Raw genomic sequence first — 15,766 nt, 5'->3', positions numbered from 1 at the left:
TTTAATGCCTGAAATTGGTCGAAATAGAAGCTTCTGAATAGGAGAAAAAGTCTGTAATAATGGCAATTTTGGTCACATTGAGGCTTTAAAAAGTAGTTATTCAACATGAGGCACATTCCAAATGACATTTTGAATCAATTTTTCTACAGTCCAAAAAATCCATTTTCTGATGAAAAACGATGACCCGTGACCTGTCGAAATTTCTCCAGATGGTCAGAAATGTAAATTTTTTAATGTTTAATTTTTTGACTGCAAATAACTATTCCATGTAAATTATCACTTTTGGAACAAAAATAAGTGTGCTTAGAGTCACTTTAATGCCTGAAATTGGTCGAAATAGAAGCTTCTGAATAGGAGAAAAAGTCTATAATAATGGCAAATTTGGTCACATTAAGGCTTTAAAAAGAAGTTATTCAACATGAGGCACATTCCAAATGACATTTTGAATCAATTTTTTTACAGTCCAAAAAATCAATTTTCTGATGAAAAACGATGACCCGTGACCTGTCGAAATTTCTCCAGATCGTCAGAAATGGAAATTTTTTAATGTTTAATTTTTTGACTGTAAATGACTATTCCATGTAAATTATCACTTTTGGAACAAAAGTAAGTGTGCTTAGAGTCACTTTAATGCCTGAAATTGGTTGAAATAGAAGCTTCTGAATAGGAGAAAAAGTCTGTAATAATGGCAATTTTGGTCACATTGAGGCTTTAAAAATTAGTTATTCAACATGAGGCACAATCCAAATGACATTTTGAGACAATTTTTCTACAGTCCAAAAAATCAATTTTCTGATGAAAAACGATGACCCGTGACCTGTCGAAATTTCTCCAGATGGTCAGAAATGGAAATTTTTAAATGTTTAATTTTTTGACTGAAAATGACTATTCCATGTAAATAATCACTTTTGGAACAAAAATAAGTGTGTTTAAGTCACTTTAATGCCTGAAATTGGTCGAAATAGAAGCTTCTGAATAGGAGAAAAAGTCTGTAATAATGGCAATTTTGGTCACATTGAGGCTTTAAAAAGAAGTTATTCAACATGAGGCACATTCCAAATGACATTTTGAATCAATTTTTCTACAGTCCAAAAAATCAATTTTCTGATGAAAAACGATGACCCGTGACCTGTCGAAATTTCTCCAGATTGTCAGAAATGGAAATTTTTTAATGTTTAATTTTTTGACTGCAAATGACTATTCCGTGTAAATTATCAATTTTGGAACAAAAAAAAGTGTGTTTAGAGTCACTTTAATGCCTGAAATTGGTCGAAATAGAAGCTTCTGAATAGGAGAAAAGGTCTATAATAATGGCAATTTTGGTCACATTGAGGCTTTAAAAAGAAGTTATTCAACATGAGGCACATTCCATATGACATTTTGAATCAATTTTTCTACAGTCCAAAAAATCAATTTTCTGATGAAAAAAGATGACCGTGACCTGTCGAAATTTCTCCAGATGGTCAGAAATGGAAATCTTTCAATGTTTAATTTTTTGACTGAAATGACTATTCCATGTAAATAATCACTTTTGGAACAAAAATAAGTGTGTTTAAGTCACTTTAATGCCTGAAATTGGTCAAAATAGAAGCTTCTGAATAGGAGAAAAAGTCTGTAATAATGGCAATTTTGGTCACATTGAGGCTTTAAAAAGTAGTTATTCAACATGAGGCACATTCCAAATGACATTTTGAATCAATTTTTATACAGTCCAAAAAATCCATTTTCTGATGAAAAACGATCACCCGTGACCTGTCGAAATTTCTCCAGATGGTCAGAAATGTAAATTTTTTAATGTTTAATTTTTTGACTGCAAATAACTATTCCATGTAAATTATCACTTTTGGAACAAAAATAAGTGTGCTTAGAGTCACTTTAATGCCTGAAATTGGTCGAAATAGAAGCTTCTGAATAGGAGAAAAAGTCTATAATAATGGCAATTTTGGTCACATTGAGGCTTTAAAAAGAAGTTATTCAACATGAGGCACATTCCAAATGACATTTTGAATCAATTTTTCTACAGTCCAAAAAATCAATTTTCTGATGAAAAACGATGACCCGTGACCTTTCGAAATTTCTCCAGATCGTCAGAAATGGAAATTTTTTAATGTTTAATTTTTTGACTGTAAATGACTATTCCATGTAAATTATCACTTTTGGAACAAAAGTAAGTGTGCTTAGAGTCACTTTAATGCCTGAAATTGGTCGAAATAGAAGCTTCTGAATAGGAGAAAAAGTCTGTAATAATGGCAATTTTGGTCACATTGAGGCTTTAAAAATTAGTTATTCAACATGAGGCACAATCCAAATGATATTTTGAGTCAATTTTTCTACAGTCCAAAAAATCAATTTTCTGATGAAAAACGATGACCCGTGACCTGTCGAAATTTCTCCAGATGGTCAGAAATGGAAATTTTTAAATGTTTAATTTTTTGACTGAAAATGACTATTCCATGTAAATAATCACTTTTGGAACAACAATAAGTGTGTTTAAGTCACTTTAATGCCTGAAATTGGTCGAAATAGAAGCTTCTGAATAGGAGAAAAAGTCTGTAATAATGGCAATTTTGGTCACATTGAGCCTTTAAAAAGAAGTTATTCAACATGAGGCACATTCCAAATGACATTTTGAATCAATTTTTCTACAGTCCAAAAAATCAATTTTTCTGATGAAAAACGATGACCCGAGACCTTTCGAAATTTCTCCAGATCGTCAGAAATGGAAATTTTTTAATGTTTAATTTTTTGACTGTAAATGACTATTCCATGTAAATTATCACTTTTGGAACAAAAGTAAGTGTGCTTAGAGTCACTTTAATGCCTGAAATTGGTCGAAATAGAAGCTTCTGAATAGGAGAAAAAGTCTGTAATAATGGCAATTTTGGTCACATTGAGGCTTTAAAAATTAGTTATTCAACATGAGGCACAATCCAAATGATATTTTGAGTCAATTTTTCTACAGTCCAAAAAATCAATTTTCTGATGAAAAACGATGACCCGTGACCTGTCGAAATTTCTCCAGATGGTCAGAAATGGAAATTTTTAAATGTTTAATTTTTTGACTGAAAATGACTATTCCATGTAAATAATCACTTTTGGAACAACAATAAGTGTGTTTAAGTCACTTTAATGCCTGAAATTGGTCGAAATAGAAGCTTCTGAATAGGAGAAAAAGTCTGTAATAATGGCAATTTTGGTCACATTGAGGCTTTAAAAAGAAGTTATTCAACATGAGGCACATTCCAAATGACATTTTGAATACATTTTTCTACAGTCCAAAAAATCCATTTTCTGATGAAAAACGATGACCCGTGACCTGTCGAAATTTCTCCAGATGGTCAGAAATGTAAATTTTTTAATGTTTAATTTTTTGACTGCAAATAACTATTCCATGTAAATTATCACTTTTGGAACAAAAATAAGTGTGCTTAGAGTCACTTTAATGCCTGAAATTGGTCGAAATAGAAGCTTCTGAATAGGAGAAAAAGTCTGTAATAATGGCAATTTTGGTCACATTGAGGCTTTAAAAATTAGTTATTCAACATGAGGCACAATCCAAATGATATTTTGAGTCAATTTTTCTACAGTCCAAAAAATCAATTTTCTGATGAAAAACGATGACCCGTGACCTGTCGAAATTTCTCCAGATCGTCAGAAATGTAAATTTTTTAATGTTTAATTTTTTGACTGCAAATAACTATTCCATGTAAATTATCACTTTTGGAACAAAAATAAGTGTGTTTAAGTCACTTTAATGCCTGAAATTGGTCGAAATAGAAGCTTCTGAATAGGAGAAAAAGTCTGTAATAATGGCAATTTTGGTCACATTGAGGCTTTAAAAAGTAGTTATTCAACATGAGGCACATTCCAAATGACATTTTGAATAAATTTTTCTACAGTCCAAAAAATCAATTTTCTGATGAAAAACGATGACCCGTGACCTGTCGAAATTTCTCCAGATGGTCAGAAATGTAAATTTTTTAATGTTTAATTTTTTGACTGCAAATAACTATTCCATGTAAATTATCACTTTTGGAACAAAAATAAGTGTGCTTAGAGTCACTTTAATGCCTGAAATTGGTCGAAATAGAAGCTTCTGAATAGGAGAAAAAGTCTGTAATAATGGCAATTTTGGTCACATTGAGGCTTTAAAAATTAGTTATTCAACATGAGGCACAATCCAAATGATATTTTGAGTCAATTTTTCTACAGTCCAAAAAATCAATTTTCTGATGAAAAACGATGACCCGTGACCTGTCGAAATTTCTCCAGATGGTCAGAAATGGAAATTTTTAAATGTTTAATTTTTTGACTGAAAATGACTATTCCATGTAAATAATCACTTTTGGAACAAAATAAGTGTGTTTAAGTCACTTTAATGCCTGAAATTGGTCGAAATAGAAGCTTCTGAATAGGAGAAAAAGTCTATAATAATGGCAATTTTGGTCACATTGAGGCTTTAAAAAGAAGTTATTCAACATGAGGCACATTCCAAATGACATTTTGAATCAATTTTTCTACAGTCCAAAAAATCAATTTTCTGATGAAAACGATGACCCGTGACCTGTCGAAATTTCTCCAGATGATCAGAAATGGACATTTTTTAATGTTTAATTTTTTGACTGCAAATGACTATTCCGTGTAAATTATCACTTTTGGAACAAAAATAAGTGTGCTTAGAGTCACTTTAATGCCTGAATATGGTCGAAATAGAAGCTTCTGAATAGGAGAAAAAGTCTGTAATAATGGCAATTTTGGTCACATTGAGGCTTTAAAAATTAGTTATTAAACATGAGGCACATACCAAATGATATTTTGAGTAAATTTTTCTACAGTCCAAAAAATCAATTTTCTGATGAAAAACGACGACCCGTGACCTGTCGAAATTTCTCCAGATGGTCAGAAATGGAAATTTTTTAATGTTTAATTTTTTGACTGCAAATAACTATTCCATGTAAATTATCACTTTTGGAACAAAAATAAGTGTGCTTAGAGTCACTTTAATGCCTGAAATTGGTCGAAATAGAAGCTTCTGAATAGGAGAAAAGGTCTATAATAATGGCAATTTTGGTCACATTGAGGCTTTAAAAAGAAGTTATTCAACATGAGGCACATTCCATATGACATTTTGAATCAATTTTTCTACAGTCCAAAAAATCAATTTTCTGATGAAAAAAGATGACCGTGAACTGTCGAAATTTCTCCAGATGGTCAGAAATGGAAATTTTTCAATGTTTAATTTTTTGACTGAAAATGACTATTCCATGTAAATAATCACTTTTGGAACAAACATAAGTGTGTTTAAGTCACTTTAATGCCTGAAATTGGTCAAAATAGAAGCTTCTGAATAGGAGAAAAAGTCTGTAATAATGGCAATTTTGGTCACATTGAGGCTTTAAAAAGTAGTTATTCAACATGAGGGACATTCCAAATGACATTTTGAATCAATTTTTCTACAGTCCAAAAAATCAATTTTCTGATGAAAAACGATGACCCGTGACCTGTCGAAATTTCTCCAGATTGTCAGAAATGGAAATTTTTTAATGTTTAATTTTTTGACTGCAAATGACTATTCCGTGTAAATTATCAATTTTGGAACAAAAAAAAGTGTGTTTAGAGTCACTTTAATGCCTGAAATTGGTCGAAATAGAAGCTTCTGAATAGGAGAAAAGGTCTATAATAATGGCAATTTTGGTCACATTGAGGCTTTAAAAATTAATTATTAAACATGAGGCACATTCCAAATGATATTTTGAGTAACTTTTTCTACAGTCCAAAACATCAATTTTCTGATGAAAAACGACGACCCGTGACCTGTCGAAATTTCTCCAGATGGTCAGAAATGGAAATTTTTTCAATGTTTAAGTTTTTTGACTGAAAATGACTATTCCATGTAAATAATCACTTTTGGAACAAAAATAAGTGTGTTTAAGTCACTTTAATGACTGAAATTGGTCGAAATAGAAGCTTCTGAATAGGAGAAAAAGTCTGTAATAATGGCAATTTTGGTCACATTGAGGCTTTAAAAAGAAGTTATTCAACATGAGGCACATTCCAAATGACATTTTGAATCAATTTTTCTACAGTCCAAAAAATCAATTTTCTGATGAAAAACGATGACCCGTGACCTGTCGAAATTTCTCCAGATCGTCAGAAATAGACATTTTTTAATGTTTAATTTTTTGACTGTAAATGACTATTCCATGTAAATTATCACTTTTGGAACAAAAGTAAGTGTGCTTAGAGTCACTTTAATGCCTGAAATTGGTCGAAATAGAAGCTTCTGAATAGGAGAAAAAGTCTGTAATAATGGCAATTTTGGTCACATTGAGGCTTTAAAAAGTAGTTATTCAACATGAGGACATTCCAAATGACATTTTGAATCAATTTTTCTACAGTCCAAAAAATCCATTTTCTGATGAAAAACGATGACCCGTGACCTGTCGAAATTTCTCCAGATGGTCAGAAATGTAAATTTTTTAATGTTTAATTTTTTGACTGCAAATAACTATTCCATGTAAATTATCACTTTTGGAACAAAAATAAGTGTGCTTAGAGTCACTTTAATGCCTGAAATTGGTCAAAATAGAAGCTTCTGAATAGGAGAAAAAGTCTATAATAATGGCAATTTTGGTCACATTAAGGCTTTAAAAAGAAGTTATTCAACATGAGGCACATTCCAAATGACATTTTGAATCAATTTTTTTACAGTCCAAAAAATCAATTTTCTGATGAAAAACGATGACCCGTGACCTGTCGAAATTTCTCCAGATCGTCAGAAATGGAAATTTTTTAATGTTTAATTTTTTGACTGTAAATGACTATTCCATGTAAATTATCACTTTTGGAACAAAAGTAAGTGTGCTTAGAGTCACTTTAATGCCTGAAATTGGTTGAAATAGAAGCTTCTGAATAGGAGAAAAAGTCTGTAATAATGGCAATTTTGGTCACATTGAGGCTTTAAAAATTAGTTATTCAACATGAGGCACAATCCAAATGATATTTTGAGACAATTTTTCTACAGTCCAAAAAATCAATTTTCTGATGAAAAACGATGACCCGTGACCTGTCGAAATTTCTCCAGATGGTCAGAAATGGAAATTTTTAAATGTTTAATTTTTTGACTGAAAATGACTATTCCATGTAAATAATCACTTTTGGAACAAAAATAAGTGTGTTTAAGTCACTTTAATGCCTGAAATTGGTCGAAATAGAAGCTTCTGAATAGGAGAAAAAGTCTGTAATAATGGCAATTTTGGTCACATTGAGGCTTTAAAAAGAAGTTATTCAACATGAGGCACATTCCAAATGACATTTTGAATCAATTTTTCTACAGTCCAAAAAATCAATTTTCTGATGAAAAACGACGACCCGTGACCTGTCGAAATTTCTCCAGATGGTCAGAAATGGAAATTTTTTCAATGTTTAAGTTTTTTGACTGAAAATGACTATTCCATGTAAATAATCACTTTTGGAACAAAAATACGTGTTTAAGTCACTTTAATGACTGAAATTGGTCGAAATAGAAGCTTCTGAATAGGAGAAAAAGTCTGTAATAATTGCAATTTTGGTCACATTGAGGCTTTAAAAAGTAGTTATTCAACATGAGGCACATTCCAAATGACATTTTGAATCAATTTTTCTACAGTCCAAAAAATCAATTTTCTGATGAAAAACGATGACCCGTGACCTGTCGAAATTTCTCCAGATTGTCAGAAATGGAAATTTTTTAATGTTTAATTTTTTGACTGCAAATGACTATTCCGTGTAAATTATCAATTTTGGAACAAAAAAAGTGTGTTTAGAGTCACTTTAATGCCTGAAATTGGTCGAAATAGAAGCTTCTGAATAGGAGAAAAGGTCTATAATAATGGCAATTTTGGTCACATTGAGGCTTTAAAAAGAAGTTATTCAACATGAGGCACATTCCATATGACATTTTGAATCAATTTTTCTACAGTCCAAAAAATCAATTTTCTGATGAAAAAAGATGACCGTGACCTGTCGAAATTTCTCCAGATGGTCAGAAATGGAAATCTTTCAATGTTTAATTTTTTGACTGAAAATGACTATTCCATGTAAATAATCACTTTTGGAACAAAAATAAGTGTGTTTAAGTCACTTTAATGCCTGAAATTGGTCAAAATAGAAGCTTCTGAATAGGAGAAAAAGTCTGTAATAATGGCAATTTTGGTCACATTGAGGCTTTAAAAAGTAGTTATTCAACATGAGGCACATTCCAAATGACATTTTGAATCAATTTTTATACAGTCCAAAAAATCCATTTTCTGATGAAAAACGATGACCCGTGACCTGTCGAAATTTCTCCAGATGGTCAGAAATGTAAATTTTTTAATGTTTAATTTTTGGACTGCAAATAACTATTCCATGTAAATTATCACTTTTGGAACAAAAATAAGTGTGCTTAGAGTCACTTTAATGCCTGAAATTGGTCGAAATAGAAGCTTCTGAATAGGAGAAAAAGTCTATAATAATGGCAATTTTGGTCACATTGAGGCTCTAAAAAGAAGTTATTCAACATGAGGCACATTCCAAATGACATTTTGAATCAATTTTTCTACAGTCCAAAAAATCAATTTTCTGATGAAAAACGATGACCCGTGACCTGTCGAAATTTCTCCAGATCGTCAGAAATGGAAATTTTTTTAATGTTTAATTTTTTGACTGTAAATGACTATTCCATGTAAATTATCACTTTTGGAACAAAAGTAAGTGTGCTTAGAGTCACTTTAATGCCTGAAATTGGTCGAAATAGAAGCTTCTGAATAGGAGAAAAAGTCTGTAATAATGGCAATTTTGGTCACATTGAGGCTTTAAAAATTAGTTATTCAACATGAGGCACAATCCAAATGATATTTTGAGTCAATTTTTCTACAGTCCAAAAAATCAATTTTCTGATGAAAAACGATGACCCGTGACCTGTCGAAATTTCTCCAGATGGTCAGAAATGGAAATTTTTAAATGTTTAATTTTTTGACTGAAAATGACTATTCCATGTAAATAATCACTTTTGGAACAAAAATAAGTGTGTTTAAGTCACTTTAATACCTGAAATTGGTCGAAATAGAAGCTTCTGAATAGGAGAAAAAGTCTGTAATAATGGCAATTTCGGTCACATTGAGGCTTTAAAAAGAAGTTATTCAACATGAGGCACATTCCAAATGACATTTTGAATCAATTTTTCTACAGTCCAAAAAATCAATTTTCTGATGAAAAATGATGACCGTGACCTGTCGAAATTTCTCCAGATGGTCAGAAATGGAAATTTTTCAATGTTTCATTTTTTGACTGCAAATGACTATTCCGTGTAAATTATCACTTTTGGAACAAAAAAAGTGTGCTTAGAGTCACTTTAATGCCTGAATATGGTCGAAATAGAAGCTTCTGAATAGGAGAAAAAGTCTGTAATAATGGCAATTTTGGTCACATTGAGGCTTTAAAAATTAGTTATTAAACATGAGGCACATTCCAAATGATATTTTGAGTAAATTTTTCTACAGTCCAAAAAATCAATTTTCTGATGAAAAACGACGACCCGTGACCTGTCGAAATTTCTCCAGATGGTCAGAAATGGAAATTTTTTCAATGTTTAAGTTTTTTGACTGAAAATGACTATTCCATGTAAATAATCACTTTTGGAACAAAAATAAGTGTGTTTAAGTCACTTTAATGCCTGAAATTGGTCGAAATAGAAGCTTCTGAATAGGAGAAAAAGTCTGTAATAATGGCAATTTTGGTCACATTGAGGCTTTAAAAAGTAGTTATTCAACATGAGGCACATTCCAAATGACATTTTGAATAAATTTTTCTACAGTCCAAAAAATCAATTTTCTGATGAAAAAAGATGACCGTGACCTGTCGAAATTTCTCCAGATGGTCAGAAATGGAAATTTTTCAATGTTTAATTTTTTGACTGCAAATGACTATTCCGTGTAAATTATCAATTTTGGAACAAAACAAAGTGTGTTTAGAGTCACTTTAATGCCTGAAATTGGTCGAAATAGAAGCTTCTGAATAGGAGAAAAGGTCTATAATAATGGCAATTTTGGTCACATTGAGGCTTTAAAAAGAAGTTATTCAACATGAGGCACATTCCATATGACATTTTGAATAAATTTTTCTACAGTCCAAAAAATCAATTTTCTGATGAAAAAAGATGACCGTGACCTGTCGAAATTTCTCCAGATGGTCAGAAATGGAAATTTTTCAATGTTTAAGTTTTTTGACTGAAAATGACTATTCCATGTAAATAATCACTTTTGGAACAAAAATAAGTGTGTTTAAGTCACTTTAATGCCTTAAATTGGTCAAAATAGAAGCTTCTGAATAGGAGAAAAAATCTGTAATAATGGCAATTTTGGTCACATTGAGGCTTTAAAAAGTAGTTATTCAACATGAGGCACGTTCCAAATGACATTTTGAATCAATTTTTATACAGTCCAAAAAATCCATTTTCTGATGAAAAACGATGACCCGTGACCTGTCGAAATTTCTCCAGATTGTCAGAAATGGAAATTTTTTAATGTTTAATTTTTTGACTGTAAATGACTATTCCATGTAAATTATCACTTTTGGAACAAAAGTAAGTGTGCTTAGAGTCACTTTAATGCCTGAAATTGGTCGAAATAGAAGCTTCTGAATAGGAGAAAAAGTCTGTAATAATGGCAATTTTGGTCACATTGAGGCTTTAAAAATTAGTTATTCAACATGAGGCACAATCCAAATGATATTTTGAGTCAATTTTTCTACAGTCCAAAAAATCAATTTTCTGATGAAAAACGATGACCCGTGACCTGTCGAAATTTCTCCAGATGGTCAGAAATGGAAATTTTTAAATGTTTAATTTTTTGACTGAAAATGACTATTCCATGTAAATAATCACTTTTGGAACAACAATAAGTGTGTTTAAGTCACTTTAATGCCTGAAATTGGTCGAAATAGAAGCTTCTGAATAGGAGAAAAAGTCTGTAATAATGGCAATTTTGGTCACATTGAGGCTTTAAAAAGAAGTTATTCAACTTGAGGCACATTCCAAATGACATTTTGAATACATTTTTCTACAGTCCAAAAAATCCATTTTCTGATGAAAAACGATGACCCGTGACCTGTCGAAATTTCTCCAGATGGTCAGAAATGTAAATTTTTTAATGTTTAATTTTTTGACTGCAAATAACTATTCCATGTAAATTATCACTTTTGGAACAAAAATAAGTGTGCTTAGAGTCACTTTAATGCCTGAAATTGGTCGAAATAGAAGCTTCTGAATAGGAGAAAAAGTTTATAATAATGGCAATTTTGGTCACATTGAGGCTTTAAAAAGAAGTTATTCAACATGAGGCACATTCCAAATGACATTTTGAATCAATTTTTCTACAGTCCAAAAAATCAATTTTCTGATGAAAAACGATGACCCGTGACCTGTCGAAATTTCTCCAGATCGTCAGAAATGGAAATTTTTTAATGTTTAATTTTTTGACTGTAAATTACTATTCCATGTAAATTATCACTTTTGGAACAAAAGTAAGTGTGCTTAGAGTCACTTTAATGCCTGAAATTGGTCGAAATAGAAGCTTCTGAATAGGAGAAAAAGTCTGTAATAATGGCAATTTTGGTCACATTGAGGCTTTAAAAATTAGTTATTCAACATGAGGCACAATCCAAATGATATTTTGAGTCAATTTTTCTACAGTCCAAAAAATCAATTTTCTGATGAAAAACGATGACCCGTGACCTGTCGAAATTTCTCCAGATGGTCAGAAATGGAAATTTTTAAATGTTTAATTTTTTGACCTAAAATGACTATTCCATGTATATAATCACTTTTGGAACAAAAATAAGTGTGTTTAAGTCACTTTAATGACTGAAATTGGTCAAAATAGAAGCTTCTGAATAGGAGAAAAAGTCTGTAATAATGGCAATTTTGGTCACATTGAGGCTTTAAAAAGTAGTTATTCAACATGAGGCACATTCCAAATGACATTTTGAATCAATTTTTCTACAGTCCAAAAAATCAATTTTCTGATGAAAAACGATGACCCGTGACCTGTCGAAATTTCTCCAGATTGTCAGAAATGGAAATTTTTTAATGTTTAATTTTTTGACTGCAAATGACTATTCCGTGTAAATTATCAATTTTGGAACAAAAAAAAGTGTGTTTAGAGTCACTTTAATGCCTGAAATTGGTCGAAATAGAAGCTTCTGAATAGGAGAAAAGGTCTATAATAATGGCAATTTTGGTCACATTGAGGCTTTAAAAAGAAGTTATTCAACATGAGGCACATTCCATATGACATTTTGAATCAATTTTTCTACAGTCCAAAAAATCAATTTTCTGATGAAAAACGACGACCCGTGACCTGTCGAAATTTCTCCAGATGGTCAGAAATGGAAATTTTTTCAATGTTTAAGTTTTTTGACTGAAAATGACTATTCCATGTAAATAATCACTTTTGGAACAAAAATACGTGTTTAAGTCACTTTAATGACTGAAATTGGTCGAAATAGAAGCTTCTGAATAGGAGAAAAAGTCTGTAATAATGGCAATTTTGGTCACATTGAGGCTTTAAAAAGTAGTTATTCAACATGAGGCACATTCCAAATGACATTTTGAATCAATTTTTCTACAGTCCAAAAAATCAATTTTCTGATGAAAAACGATGACCTGACCTGTCGAAATTTCTCCAGATTGTCAGAAATGGAAATTTTTTAATGTTTAATTTTTTGACTGCAAATGACTATTCCGTGTAAATTATCAATTTTGGAACAAAAAAAAGTGTGTTTAGAGTCACTTTAATGCCTGAAATTGGTCGAAATAGAAGCTTCTGAATAGGAGAAAAGGTCTATAATAATGGCAATTTTGGTCACATTGAGGCTTTAAAAAGTAGTTATTCAACATGAGGCACATTCCAAATGACATTTTGAATCAATTTTTATACAGTCCAAAAAATCCATTTTCTGATGAAAAACGATGACCCGTGACCTGTCGAAATTTCTCCAGATGGTCAGAAATGTAAATTTTTTAATGTTTAATTTTTAGACTGCAAATAACTATTCCATGTAAATTATCACTTTTGGAACAAAAATAAGTGTGCTTAGAGTCACTTTAATGCCTGAAATTGGTCGAAATAGAAGCTTCTGAATAGGAGAAAAAGTCTATAATAATGGCAATTTTGGTCACATTGAGGCTCTAAAAAGAAGTTATTCAACATGAGGCACATTCCAAATGACATTTTGAATCAATTTTTCTACAGTCCAAAAAATCCATTTTCTGATGAAAAACGATGACCCGTGACCTGTCGAAATTTCTCCAGATGGTCAGAAATGTAAATTTTTTAATGTTTAATTTTTTGACTGCAAATAACTATTCCATGTAAATTATCACTTTTGGAACAAAAATAAGTGTGCTTAGAGTCACTTTAATGCCTGAAATTGGTCGAAATAGAAGCTTCTGAATAGGAGAAAAAGTCTATAATAATGGCAATTTTGGTCACATAGAGGCTTTAAAAGAAGTTATTCAACATGAGGCACATTCCAAATGACATTTTGAATCAATTTTTCTACAGTCCAAAAAATCAATTTTCTGATGAAAAACGATGACCCGTGACCTGTCGAAATTTCTCCAGATCGTCAGAAATGGAAATTTTTTAATGTTTAATTTTTTGACTGTAAATGACTATTCCATGTAAATTATCACTTTTGGAACAAAAGTAAGTGTGCTTAGAGTCACTTTAATGCCTGAAATTGGTCGAAATAGAAGCTTCTGAATAGGAGAAAAAGTCTGTAATAATGGCAATTTTGGTCACATTGAGGCTTTAAAAATTAGTTATTCAACATGAGGCACAATCCAAATGATATTTTGAGTCAATTTTTCTACAGTCCAAAAAATCAATTTTCTGATGAAAAACGATGACCCGTGACCTGTCGAAATTTCTCCAGATGGTCAGAAATGGACATTTTTTAATGTTTAATTTTTTGACTGCAAATGACTATTCCGTGTAAATTATCACTTTTGGAACAAAAATAAGTGTGCTTAGAGTCACTTTAATGCCTGAATATAGTCGAAATAGAAGCTTCTGAATAGGAGAAAAGGTCTATAATAATGGCAATTTTGGTCACATTGAGGCTTTAAAAAGAAGTTATTCAACATGAGGCACATTCCATATGACATTTTGAATCAATTTTTCTACAGTCCAAAAAGTCAATTTTCTGATGAAAAAAGATGACCGTGACCTGTCGAAATTTCTCCAGATGGTCAGAAATGGAAATTTTTCAATGTTTAATTTTTTGACTGAAAATGACTATTCCATGTAAATAATCACTTTTGGAACAAAAATAAGTGTGTTTAAGTCACTTTAATGCCTGAAATTGGTCAAAATAGAAGCTTCTGAATAGGAGAAAAAGGCTGTAATAATGGCAATTTTGGTCACATTGAGGCTTTAAAAAGTAGTTATTCAACATGAGGCACATTCCAAATGACATTTTGAGTAAATTTTTCTACAGTCCAAAAAATCCATTTTCTGATGAAAAACGACGACCCGTGACCTGTCGAAATTTCTCCAGATGGTCAGAAATGGAAATTTTTCAATGTTTAATTTTTTGACTGAAAATGACTATTCCATGTAAATAATCACTTTTGGAACAAAAATAAGTGTGTTTAAGTCACTTTAATGCCTGAAATTGGTCAATATAGAAGCTTCTGAATAGGAGAAAAAGTCTATAATAATGGCAATTTTGGTCACATTGAGGCTTTAAAAAGAAGTTATTCAACATGAGGCACATTCCAAATGACATTTTGAATCAATTTTTCTACAGTCCAAAAAATCAATTTTCTGATGAAAACGATGACCCGTGACCTGTCGAAATTTCTCCAGATCGTCAGAAATGGAAATTTTTTAATGTTTAATTTTTTGACTGTAAATGACTATTCCATGTAAATTATCACTTTTGGAACAAAAGTAAGTGTGCTTAGAGTCACTTTAATGCCTGAAATTGGTCGAAATAGAAGCTTCTGAATAGGAGAAAAAGTCTGTAATAATGGCAATTTTGGTCACATTGAGGCTTTAAAAAGTAGTTATTCAACATGAGGCACGTTCCAAATGACATTTTGAATCAATTTTTATACAGTCCAAAAAATCCATTTTCTGATGAAAAACGATGACCCGTGACCTGTCGAAATTTCTCCAGATGGTCAGAAGTGTAAATTTTTTAATGTTTAATTTTTTGACTGCAAATAACTATTCCATGTAAATTATCACTTTTGGAACAAAAATAAGTGTGCTTAGAGTCACTTTAATGCCTGAAATTGGTCGAAATAGAAGCTTCTGAATAGGAGAAAAAGTCTATAATAATGGCAATTTTGGTCACATTGAGGCTTTAAAAAGAAGTTATTCAACATGAGGCACATTCCAAATGACATTTTGAATCAATTTTTCTACAGTCCAAAAAATCAATTTTCTGATGAAAAACGATGACCCGTGACCTTTCGAAATTTCTCCAGATCGTCAGAAATGGAAATTTTTTAATGTTTAATTTTTTGACTGTAAATGACTATTCCATGTAAATTATCACTTTTGGAACAAAAGTAAGTGTGCTTAGAGTCACTTTAATGCCTGAAATTGGTCGAAATAGAAGCTTCTGAATAGGTGAAAAAGTCTGTAATAATGGCAATTTTGGTCACATTGAGGCTTTAAAAATTAGTTATTCAACATGAGGCACAATCCAAATGATATTTTGAGTCAATTTTTCT

This window comes from Triturus cristatus, chromosome 9, assembly GCF_964204655.1.
Source record: "Triturus cristatus chromosome 9, aTriCri1.1, whole genome shotgun sequence".
In the NCBI taxonomy this organism is placed as follows: domain Eukaryota; kingdom Metazoa; phylum Chordata; class Amphibia; order Caudata; family Salamandridae; genus Triturus; species Triturus cristatus.
This window is presented reverse-complemented; position numbering follows the sequence as displayed.